We start from the raw sequence: 13,118 nt of genomic DNA on the forward strand, positions 1-13,118 counted from the left end.
GCCTCGGTGGCAGCAGAGGCAGTTACAGAGTCACCAGATGTGGGGCATTTTCCCTGTCAGCTACCAGCTGTGTACTTCCCTATGCGACCACTCGCAAACCCCTTAAAAGTGTCCGTCACGGTTCTCCCAGCAGCGCCTCTTGCTCTTCTCTTGCCTGTTCTCTCTGTGTGTCTGTCTGTCTGCCTCTCTCATGTCCCCATACACACACACTTACAAACCCCGCCCACCCACTTACACTAGATCTGTTGCGTGTGGCGTTTTCTCTCAGCTGTGTACCTCTCTAGCGCCCCCCGCAGGTACCATTTCGCTGCTTTATCCTTGGAGGAGTTATCGTTTTCACACTACCCTTCTTAAGTGTTAAATGGGATTCCCGGAGACAAAAACAGGTGAACAAGAGCAAAACAATTAGTAGTTTATTAACATATAAACGCCATGTACACACGAGAGAAAAGTACAGAAAAATAAATAAATCTCTAGAGTAGATTGCAAAGAAAGGGTTTAAGCCTCAGGTTTAAATAGCTTCCTTGCCAAAAACAAAGGAAGACTGGTGTGTGGAAAGGTCTTTCTTTTTTTTAAATGGTTAAGAAATGGGAAGGCAGGCACCTTAAACAAAAATAAGGTTTGCTACGCATAGTTCAGTCAAACTTTCCTTCGGTCTCTGGAGGTCTTGTTATCATTTTCTTCCTGGTACAGAGGGAGTGATCACCTCACAAATGACAATTCCCTTTATAGGTGCAATAGCTTTTCAGAGCTACAGCCTAGTCAGAAGCGTCAGCTGAAGCCTCAAGACTCATAAACTTGGCTGCAGTCAGTTTAGTGAGATAAGAGGTGTGTTCAGGACTAAGAGGAGAGGAGTTGGCCAAGGGTACAGATATCTGAAGATGAGTGTTCCAGAAAGAGGAGACTGATAGAACAAACTCCTTCTGCAGCCCCCACTAGTGCTGAAAGACTGCTCTTTGCTCAAGGGTATTTCCTCCTTCTCTTCCTCCTCTTCCTCCTCCTATCCTCCTGTCCTTCTCCTTCTTTTCCTCCTCTTGTTCATCTCCTCTTCTTCCTCTTCCTTATTCTCTTTCCTCATCCTCTTCCCCTCCCTCTTCTGCTCCTTCTTTTTCTCCTTCTCCTTCTTTGTCTTCTTCTTCTTCCAGACAGAGACTCACTATCTGAAAGTGATAACCTAAGTTGGCCTGAAACCTGTGTTCCTCCTAACACAGCCTTTGACTATAGGAATCAGATCTGATTTACACAATTAACAATATAGAGACTTTACTCACATCTACAACCATTCATATGCAAGTTTTTATAGTATTTTTGATTTACCCTTTTCCTTTATTGTAGCTGTTAGTTCACAAACTGCAGAAGCGTGTACCTGCTGCCAAGTACTGAGTATGGGCCACCCTGCCTGTGAGTCCTACAACCCAGGAGACGGCCGTGAGCAGAGTCTATGTTAGCCCTCCTGAGAAGGATCTCAGGAAGAGCTCTGCTTTTGTTTTGTTTTTTTTTTCTTCCTCAGCTTAACGTCGCATGGCCTTTCCTTTAACTTAGTGACATGATGATGTTTTGTGGCCTTCGCTCAGCTGATCTCTGCCTTATGGTCATCCATTCTCGATCTCCTTTGATCCACTAGATCAGGCAACACCTTCAGGCTTCTGGGAATGCTATTGTCCACAAGGCATAGCCTTGGACCTCTACGCGTTAGATCTTTCTGGCTGCCATTCCAATCTTGCTGTAACTAACGCTAATTGCATCCACTTTGCCTTTTGCTGTTAGGGTCTGCCAAGTGACCCCTGCTGGTTGGGTGCTGTCATTGCCAGTGATACTGTGGAGCCTCGTTCCTATTCTCTCAGCTCCAGCCCCTAGAAGATAGCCATTGTAAAGCTTCTGGTAAAGTGTGGATCTTGACTGTCCCTGAAAACCTGGTACGCTCTTCAGGGGTGGTGGAACCTTTAGGAGGCAGAGCCTAGTGGAATGGGACCAGACCATTGGGCATGCATTGGGTCTCTCCCCTCTTCCTCTCTTTTACTTCTCGGCTGCCACAAAGCGAGTAGGCTCTTGACCACACAATGCTATGTTATGCTGCCTTGCTATTGGCTCAAAGACAACAGGGCCAAATGACTGTGGACCATACCTCTGCAGCCAGGAGTCCAAGTAAGTCTTTCCTTGCAGGTTGTCTGCCTCAAGTGTTTCATACAACAGAAAATAGAATAAGTCAATACTCTGTCTTGCATATATTTTATTTTAACACAGCTTAATTTTTTGATAAAATAGTTACAAGCAGAAGTTGAAACATTTTTCATTTTATATTCTAAACAATTATTTAATACAATTATTTTAGGTAATGATGTATACATAGAATATGAAGAAATGATATAAAATCCAGCCACAAGGGGCAGCGGACGACTGTCCCTAGTCCATGGTGCTGAACCATTGTCGAAGACTCCTTTGTAATACTGTCTTCTAATCTTTGAGTACTCAGGACTCTTGTCTAACTTTCCCCATGTTTATGGAGCAAAAAGAAAAGAGATTGAGCATCATCTATTATCCTAGCCCTTAAATGGTATTTCACAGGACTAAGCTAAATATTCCCACTTTTCCATGCCAAAGGAACGAGTTTCCTTTCCACAGAAAGCAGACTGAAAATACAAAGGAGTGGGAGATTGCAACAAGTCTTCTTTTCATAAAAATAATCTCATTTTGCTGTTGAAGAAAAAACCCAGACAGGAAGGTGTTTTGAAAAGATTCTAATCCTCCTGTTATCATAATTTGATAACCTCATAGCCAAAAATGATTGAAAACAGGAGGAGGGATTTCTGTCAAATAGCATCATACAATGAGGTAGTGAGCCTCCAGGAACTTACGTTAGCAGGTGCCTGGCTCCTTCAGCGACTGTTGGCGGTGGGCTATGAGGGCGTACAGTCACCCCTGGAGGGAGATGTGGAGAGTCTGCAAAACATCGGCCGATGCTGTCACAAATCATTGGTTCGGATGACTCCCATAAAGATGATCGAGCCTGCAGTACTTGTTCCATAAATGATAAAAGAGGACGTTCTCTTCAAGTCTCCAGCCAGCTACATTTCAAATGAACGCAGCCTGGAAAGTCAGAGCGGTGTCAGGACTGTTGAAAACTGGTTCCATTTTTCAGACAAGAAAAAAACTCGCTGATAACGTAGAGCAGCACCTGCTATTGACAATTCGACCATAAAGCCATTAGAAAGCTTAAGGTAGCACAGCAACTTTCTGTAGAGCGTTTCGTTGTTTTAATTTCAACAATTATTTTGGTTTTTTAATCAACGGGTAGAATTTGTATGTACTGTGCAACACAATGTTTTGATATGTGTACGTGATGAAATGACGAAATATTTACTATGCATTGCCTCATATGTTTGTCATGTTTGTGTTTATAATATACAGATATTAACTGTAAAACATATATGTCTGTGTTCATGTGTGTGCAAGGCCATACATGTGGAGGCCTTGGATATCAGTTCTCAGATGCTATCCATATTTTTTAATAGAAGATCTCTTTTTGGCCTGGAACTCACTGGATTACATAGAAAGGCTTGGCAGTGAGCCGCAGGACTGGCTGTCTACACCTTCCCAATAGTGGTTTATAAACTACTCATATCAGACTTCCATCCTTCCTTTCCCCTTCTTCCCTCCCTCCCTCCCTCTCTCCCTCCCTCTCTCCCTCCCTCTTTCCCTTCCTTCCTCCCTCCCTCCCTTCCTTCCTTCCTTCCTTCCTTTATATATTTTTGGTTTTGGAGACAGGGTTTCTCTGTGCAGCCCTGCTTTTCCTGGAACTCACTCTGTAAACCAGGCTGGCCTCGAACTCACAGAGATCCACCTCCCTCTGCCTCCCAAGTGCTAGGATTAAAGGCATGTGATACTACTGCCCAGTGACTTTCAATTTTTAATGTGGTTTCTGGGAACCAAACTTAAGTCTTTATGCATGTAAGACAAGTACTTTATTGACTGAGCCATCTCTCCAGCTCAATTTTATTTTCAAGGCAGGATCTTACCCTCAAATTTGCAATTGTCCTGCTTCACCCTCTCAGGTACTGGGCATTCAGGTATTTACCTTCAAACTTGGTTGTAACAGAATTCTTGGGCTTATTCCACTGCATAACTGACTTTTCTTCCTTTTGATCAATGTCTCTTTATGCCCTTTACTCCTGATCTCTGGTTACAACCTCTGGAGGCCATTTAAAAACTTTCTTTTTCCTTTCTAAAGCAGTATATCTTGGATTATTTGGTACCCTAAAAAGTGAACCATCTGTTTGTGACTATCGGCACCATTGCTAAATTTGATGCTATAAATGATATGCTAAAAGTTTTCTTCAATTTAAGTTTTAATATAGAATTCCATTTCGTAAATATTTAATGAGTTCTGATGCCTAAGAATTTTCCAATCAGTGCAAGGTAGAGAGAGGAAGATAAGCCAATATTATCATATTGTAGAGTGCAATTGATGTATAAATTTAGCATCGTGTCAGCACACAGAGAAATACCTGAGCCTACATACTGAGGGAGGGCAGGCTTCCCAGATAAGATGGGAATGAGCTGCCTCCAAGGGTAGCAGGCATTAGGTAAGCAAGCCAGTGGTAGACAGGCATTCTTGGGAAGAAAAGCCCTACGTACAAAGACAGTGAGGTGCGAGGCAGTGGAGTAAGACCCAGCGATCCTGGGCGATTTGTTAACGTGGTGTGAAGGGTGTGAATAGGAAAAGGGCCACGTAGCACATTTCGGGGGATTTGGGTTTCCCTTAAGAGTAACGGGGAGTTGCTTATTTGCCTTCTCTTCCAAAGGTCATGACAACCACATGGTGGCTCACAAACATCTGTAACGAAGTCTGCTACCCTCTTCTGGTCTGCAAACACACAGAGACAGAATATTGTATACATAATAAATAAATAAATATTTAAAAAAAAAGAGTAACGGGGAGCTACGGAGAGAGCTAAGCATGGAAAGGGGAGAACATCATTTGCATATTAAGAACATCATTCTAACAGCAGCGTAAAGAGTAGATTCACAGTCTCCCGAAGAGGGAGATATTTTTGGAAAATTACTGAAACTATTGAGCTATCAACAAAATCATTAAAAGCAAAGATGGAGAGATGAGAAAGATTTAAAAGCTATTAGCTTATAGAATCAAGGCACTTATTGATCAACTTCGGGGAGAGAGAGAGGGGGGGCAGAGAACAGTTGCAACAACAATAAAGTTGTTGTCTCAGAGAATCCCAGAGGGCTGTGTGTGTGTGTGTGTGTGTGTGTGTGTGTGTGTGTGTGTGAGAGAGAGAGAGAGAGAGAGAGGAGAGAAAGAGTGTGTGTGTGTGTGTGTGTTTGTGTGTATGAGAGAGAATGTGTTGTGAGAGAGAGTGAGAATGTGTGTGTGTGTGTGTGTGTGTGTGTGTGTGTGAGAGAGAGAGAGAGAGAGAGAGAGAGAGAGAGAGAGAGAGTATTAGGAAGCCAGAGATTGACTACATTCATCTATAACCCTGATCCTGGGGTGCTGCTGATTAGTCTAAGTGAAATGCAAGCTCCAGGTTCAGTGAGAAACCTTTTCTTAAAAACAAGATGAGCTTGGTGCCGAGATGAAGGGATGATCTGATGATCAAGGGAACACAGGAAGAAGAAGACTAAAGCTTTGTGAGGAGTGGACACGTGCTCTGAGCAACAGTGGGTCATTCAAGCAGAGACGTCCAGTACGGAAATGTGCAGCTGGTTTCGGAGCTCTGAGGATAAACTTTGGTTCAAGGTACATGTCTGGGAATCTTCAGTGGTAGCTGATGCCAAGGGGAGGACCCTCAAAGAGACTGTAGAGCAAGGCTAGAGCCGGCAAAGGCTCTAGGGGAAGGTATTTGAATAGCAGTTTTTTTTTTTTTAAAAAGGAAATTTTGAAAGGTGAATAAAGCTGGGGAGTCAGAGCTCCCAGAAGAAAACCAGAACAGGGTATCATGGGAGCTGGTACAGCATTAGTCTGAAACACTGAACACAGCCTACAGTGAGGAGAAAAGACAGAGTCTGTGTCTACTCCATTGTCACTTTACCAATTAAAATTTTGCTTTCTTTTACATATAATAGCTATTAAATTTAAAATACATGCTTAAATAGATACATAGCTACATTTTATAGCTATTCCTAGCAATTATGGCCATGTAAGGTATATTGTTCTTTTTGTATTCTGCAGTAATGCCAAAGGCATTTTTCTAGTCATACTGGAAGGAAAGCCTAGAACCATATAAAGAAACTGTTCCTGAGATTTCCCTGTGTAGACATGAAATTTTATGTTAGAGAAATGAACTCTAATATGTGACTGAATGGGTTCTTTTGAGAGATAATTTATAATGCTATAATATAACTACTTTATACCCACAAGTTCAGCCATTCAGTTTTTATATTTGTCATAATGTCAGAAATTACCCCGAGGTGTCCGGAGAGTAGCAATACTTTAAATATGATGGAAACCTGTTCAGAATCTCAACACTGTCGCATAAACATTAAGTCTAAATAATTGAGTGAGAAAATACATTTAAAAGGTTTGTTCCATGCATTAAGTCTACAACATTTTATAATAACCTTGAAAAGGATGGAGAATCTAAATCTCAGATACTAAAAGTGCTAAAAAAAAAAAGAAAGAAAGAAAGACAGAAAGAAAGAAAAAGAAAGAAAAGAAAAAAGAAAAAGGAAAGTCAGTTGAAATTTGGAAACTTCTGTCTTTGGTGTGATGTGCATATGTGTGTGTAGACATTGGGTCAATGCTGTATTTTGGGTCCAGACTGACCCAGAAGCAAGATGGTGCATAGATCTCCTTCCCTAAGAGATCAAAATTTTATAATAGATAACTCTGTTATTTAATATCTAGCTATATTAACCATGATTTTAATTGAATGAAAGTCAACCAATTTATTCACAGTTAGTTAATGTACTAGAAAATAAGTACAGGTTTCACACACAGGGAGAGGAAGCTGGTTTCCATAGACCACCGTTCACAAGCAATGGGAGGGTTGGTTCCCCCGCCTTGTTGTTTTAAAAAAAATAATCAGAAAAACAAAAAATATGAAATGTTTGTAGTATTTTGAATAAGAAGTGTCCTTTGTAGACTTGGGGATTTGAGCACTAGGTCCTCGGTTGGTGGCACTGTTTGGGAACTTAAATGGTACCGCCCTGTTAGAGGAAGACTGTCACGGGGGGGGGGGGGGGGGGGCAGGCTTTGAGATTAAAGGCCTCATGCCATTCCCAGTTCACTCTCTTGGCTTTATGCTCATAGTTGAGGGTGTCAGTTCCCCGCTTCCTGTCTCAGTTACCACGCCTGCCTGTTGCTATGCTGTTCCACCACTTACGGACTCTAAACTTCCGGAACCATGAGCCTAAATGAAGCTTCCTTCTGTAAGTTGTCTCGGTGAAGCAACAGAAAACTAACTATTTTATACTGGTGGGCGTACAATTTTAACCTAGAGCCATCATTTTGTGTATTTGGTCACAGTTGCTTTATCAGTCTGCATGAAGATTTAGGGGAATAAAACCTCCTAGGTGGTACTGTGTACTTCCCATTGCCTGCTTGGCACATGATTGGTGATGTACACTTTGCTCGCCTGATTAAATATCTGACAAAATGCTACCTTAGGGAGGAAGAGCTATTTTGGCTTACAGCTTGAGGGCATAGTCCATCACAGCAGGAGAGGCATGACAGCGAGATACTGGCACTCAGTTGGCTTCCTCCTTTCCCCCTTTTAATTCAGTCTCAAACCGCAACCCATTGGATGGAACTACACCACATTAAGAATGGGTTTTGTCTCTTTGGTTTAACCTCTCAGAAAACGTTCTGACAGGCATGTCAGAACCGGGTGATTCCAGTTGATAATGAGGATTGGCCAACTAACCGGCTAAGCCGGTGCTTGTCTGATTTTCTTCATCACCTGTAAGCAGTCATGAGAACACAGCTAAGGTGAGGATTCGAGCCCTAGTCCTCATTTGGAAGTTGTCTTAGAAGCACGGGTTCAGGGGAGCCTGTGATGGCCAATCTTAGTTGTCATGACTACATGACTACATCTAGAATCACCTAAAACCTAAGTTGCAAGGCACAATTGTGAGGGGTCTTTCTGAACTAGGTAATTTGAGGAGGGCAAACTGGGGGTTTAAATGAGATCGGCACCATGGGCTCATATATTTGCATGCTTAGTCCTAAATTGATGAGATGTCAGGGAAGAATGAGAAGGTGTGGCCTTGTTGGAGGAGGTGTGGCCTTGTTGGAGGAGGCGTGGCCTTGTTGGAGGAGGTATATCACTAGTGGTGGGCTTTGAGGTTTCAAAAGCTCACTCCAGGCCCAGGTGCTCTCTGTCTTTATCTGTCTCTGTCTCTCCCTGTCTCTGTCTGTCTGTCTGTCTGTCTGTCTCTCCCTCTTTCTCTCTGCCTGTTGCTGCCTGTGGATCAGGATGTAAGGCTTTCCGCTACTGCTCCAGCACTATGCCTGTCTGTAGGCTGCTGTGTTTCTCACCATTCTGGTTCCGGACTAACCTTTTGAAGCTGTAAGCAAGCCTCCAATTAAATGCTTTCTTTTATAAGAGTTGCCTCAGTCCTGGTGTCTCTTCACAGCAACAGAAACCCCAACAAAGGCAAAAGCCCACTGTAAATTGGAATCACTTGAGATCAGAAGACCCATCCTGAATCTGGGCCACACCTTTGGGTGGCAGCCTATATTAAAGGACATGGAGCCAGGCAGAGGTGGCACATACCTTTAATCCCAGCATTCTGAAGCAGAGGCAGGCTAGTCTATGTGAGTTCGAGGCCAGCCTGATTTACAGAGGGAGTTCCCGTACAGGCTCCAATGCTACACCAAGAAACCCTGTCTTGAGAAAGGTTCTCATGATGTCATTCAGGGTCTACCGCTCTTCTCGGAGACTTCCTCTCTCTTTATTCTGCCCTTTTGCCTTCCTGATAGAGTTCATCTTTGTGGTTTTCTCCTGCACAGTCAAGACCATGGCAAAGTGAGTGATTCTTGGGGGAGTCTTAGGAACACCTGAGGACCATGTAAGTACTGACTCACACTTTTCAGTTTCTGCTAGGTGAAGCACCCACCAGATAGATGACCCTCGTTGGGACTGACAGCCCATAATATTTGACTCTGGCCCCCTTTCTGTTTTCTATAGCTTCTCTTGCTTCCTTCATATCAGTTTGTACAGAGGCAGTCAATCCAGCGGTGTGAGAAACCGAGCTGCAATAGCCCTGTTCTGGCTTCTTCACGCTGTAGTGGAAAACGGCAGACCAGTGAGATTGGCGGCGATTCCTGGAATGAAATCACCTCGTGGACAGTGGCAAAGACACAAGATCTACATCATTTGCTAGAACAAACCTTCTCTGGGGAAGGGGACTGTTCAAACAGCACACTTAGTTTTTTTGCCCAGTAGTAAACAAAGATTGAAAGACAATAATCTTTATGGGCTGGCGTGCTGAGAGTCTGGCCAAAGCCAAGGAGAGTGGCCAGTACTCTCAATTTTCCATCATTTGCTCAGATAATCATCTTCACCCTGTCTGCCACCTATCTCGTTGGGTTGTTGTGTTAGGACGGACGCCCATTCGTGGTGTGGAATCATGGATGTTAAAGCGAGGGCCAAGGCAGTCAGTCAGTTGCATGATTCTGGCACAGTTCTGGGTGCAGACAACGGGGCTGGTGGGCATCTGTTCATCTCCAGGTGACTGTGATGAAGGGAGGCAGGAACTGCAGTGCTAAAATGATGGCTCACAGATTCTAATCTAAGGGAGAAATGCAGAGAAAGGGACAGGCCAGAGGAGGCTCAGAGGTGAAGCAGTCTCTGCACAATAAAGGTGGGACATGGTAGAAGTCCCTGACCAGGTGGCGTTGACACTAAGAGTTTGTGGCTAGGAGTCATCTGTGTACAGTCACATAAAGGGAGGGCAATAGTAAAGTAGGGGGAAAGGAAAGGGTTAACCCGTAGCTCCCAGGGGAGCCAAGTCACTGATTGGCAGGAGTGTTGGGTAGGCATCATTTGTGTAGATAATGCCGCTGTCAAGACGGCAAGCTGAGGCTGGGTATGAGGGTTAGTGCAGAGAGCAGGAGGAGGAGGAGAAAGTGGTACTGATGGATGCTGCGTGGCTCAAGGGAGAGGCCTGGAACGTGGCGCTATCCCTTCTCTATGGAGTTCCATCCCCCATTTCCATACCCTGTCTGAGACATAATTTCATTATGTGGTATTGGCTGGTCTGGAACTCTGAGAGATCTGCTTGCTTCTGCCTCCCAAGTGCTGGGATTAAAAGCATTCACTACCATATGTGGCCTGGATCCACCGAATCCCCATGGAAGCAGAAGGGCTTCAGGCTCTGCTACCTATTCATGTGGTCTGGGATGCATATCTTAACTTCTCTAACCTCAATTTGCTAATCTGAAAACTGTGACTAACAACATCCCTACTGAGTTTTGTGATAAGCAATTGCTACCTCACATAAAGTGCTCAGCCAAGTTAGTGACAATGACGATTTTCACAAGTCAAAGTGTTTCTGATATGTGTCTGCTATAGCATGTTAGTTTTGCAGATTCCGGGAAGGGAGGATATCTACAAGGATAGTTTACCAGGAAGGTGGGGTAAGGTGTGATTAGTAAATAGACAAAGGTACTTTAAGTTTCTGACGAAAGGCACACGTAATAAAAAACTTTTTTAATCAATTTGCATTCTGGTGAACTTTTAGCATCCACTTGACACAAACTAGAATCACTGTCCTGATTGGTAATTTATGTAGGAGGGTGCAACCTCCTGTGGGCAGCACCATCCGTAGGCAGGTAAGTCTAGACTGTATGTAAGGCTAACTGAGCATGAGCCAGGGAGTGAGCCAGTAAGCGGCGTTCCTCCACAGTTTCTGCTTCAGTTGCTGCCCCAACTTCTCTCAGCGATGGACTGTGAAATCCGAATAAAAATCCTAATTTTCTGTTGGTCGTGATATTTATCACAGCAACAGAATGAAACTAGGGCCTCTATCTATCTATCTATCTATCTATCTATCTATCTATCTATCTGTCTCGGGGTGGGGGGTAAGACTATTAAGTCATGTAAAGGGTGAACCACTTCCTTGAAAAGTCCGTGTAACTTGCTGCATAAACAGACTCTGCCACCATCAACTTTATGACCTCCAAGCCACACCTATGGTGCTTACTCTCTGCCAGGCACAGGAAGCTTCAGAGGTGAGCATGTCACATGTCAGTTTACAATAACGTAAAAGCACACAATTATTAATTTTTGTTGGCATCAGACCTTAGTACTGAAGTAGCACTTAGCATGTGTCATACTGATTTTTATGTGATTACTAAACTCATTATTTCCCTCAGACATAATCCTCCGTGTGATGGCTGAAATAACAAAGAATTCAACACAATGTGTGTTATTGTCAGAGAAAACCCTGGTAGATTTTCAGCGATTATCACAGTTGATGACACAAGTCTCAGTTTTGAAATGTAATCCAAATTCTTTGAGGCTTCTTCAGTTTACCTCTTGCCCCATGACAACAATGGTTATAGTAATAATAAACTTTGTAATATTATAGAGAAGTCAGAAGCCTATACTGGGAAGATAATTCTATAAAGGAGTCAGGTTCCCGTTATGGCTAGGAATAGAACTAGAATGGGAGACTCTGCCTGCTCTTTTGTTAGTGTCTCCTCATTCTGAGGCATCCAGAGCAAGTCAGCCAGTAAACCTCAAAGACCCTACCTGCTCCGGGAGTTAAGATTTCTACCAACTGTAGAAATTCTGCAGGACAAATCCTGATTACAAGAATCTACAGATGCCTGGGAAGTTTACAGATGTAAGACAGAGTGTAGTAAGAGGCCGCTTCTTTGTTTCTGGCTGCCCAGACCACAAAATAATCACTCATAAACTATATTATTTAAATCACTGCTTGTCCTATTAGCTCTAGTTTTTTTTTTTGTTTGTTTGTTTTTTTGTTTTTTTTTTTTTCGAGACAGGGTTTCTCTGTGGCTTTGGAGCCTGTCCTGGAACTAGCTCTGTAGACCAGGCTGGTCTCGAACTCACAGAAATCCGCCTGCCTCTGCCTCCCGAGTGCTGGGATTAAAGGCATGCGCCACCACCGCCCGGCTTAGCTCTAGTTTTTTATGGGCTAGTTCTTAAATCTTAAATTAACCCATTTCGATTAATCTGTGTATTGCCACATGGAGGTGGCTTACCAGGTAAATTTCCAGCACATCTGTCCCTGGTGGCAGCTTCTCTCGACTCCGCCTTCTTTCTCCCAGCATTCAGTTTAATTTTCCCCTCCCCCCATCTAGCTCTACTCTGCCCTATCAGAGGCCACGGCAGCTTCTTTATTAATTAACCAATAAAAGCAACACATACACAGAAGGATTTTGCACATCATTTCTCCTTTTCTGTTTAAATTAAAAAGAAGGTTTTAACTTTAACATAGTAAAATTATATACAACAAAGCAGTTATCAAGCAAGAATTATAGTTACAAGCCGGGTGGTGGTGGCACTTGGGAGGCAGAGGCAGGCGGATCTCTGTGAGTTCGAGGCCAGCCTGGTCTAGAAGAGCTAGTTCCAGGACAGGAACCAAAAGCTATGGAGAAACCCTGTCTCAAAAAATCAAAAACAAAAAAAAAAGAATTATAGTTACAATATTTATATCTACTTTATCTTTTATCATAACTGAGGAAAACTGTAACTCTATTTTTCAACTCCATCAAAGACTCCAGAAGGATATAATATTACCTAAGTAAACAGGAAGTGCATTGTAAGCAACTTCCAAAATTCTAGAATTGACAGAGACATTTTGCTGTCTTGACAGTCACCCAAAGTTCTTCTGTAATGTTGGAGCATTCATATTCAGCCCACAGGCCCATAGTATCTTTCAGACTTTCCCATGAAGCAGGAAATTTTGTTCAAAGACAGTTTCACCTATATTGGCAGTTTTTCAGTCACTTTCTTATGTGTCCTGCAGAATGTCTGGCAATCTCTTTCATAAAGCAGAAACCCCAAAGGACTATCTTATCTTCCTTAGGCAGCTTCAGCAGTCATTTTTCTTTTCTTTCTTTCTTTCTTTCTTCTTTTTTTTTTTTTTGTTTTTTTGAGACAGGGTTTCTCTGTGGCTTTGGAGCCTGTCCTGGA

At 43.0% G+C, this 13,118-nt stretch overlaps 1 protein-coding gene across 2 annotated transcripts in view; it reads left to right on the forward strand.

The window, feature by feature from the left end:
* Positions 1–5,468: 5,468 nt before the first annotated feature.
* The window catches only part of Dctd (dCMP deaminase), a 56,975-nt gene continuing 49,325 nt past the window's right edge, over positions 5,469–13,118 (forward strand). For both annotated transcript variants that reach the window (XM_041673799.1, XM_041673801.1), the window contains exon 1: positions 5,469–5,752. The gene's annotated coding sequence lies outside the window, so the exon portion shown is untranslated. The remainder of the gene's footprint in view (positions 5,753–13,118) is intronic.

This window comes from Microtus oregoni, unplaced genomic scaffold, assembly GCF_018167655.1.
Source record: "Microtus oregoni isolate MIOR12 unplaced genomic scaffold, Mior012 000024F_ref0000369, whole genome shotgun sequence".
NCBI classification, from domain to species: Eukaryota; Metazoa; Chordata; class Mammalia; order Rodentia; family Cricetidae; genus Microtus; species Microtus oregoni.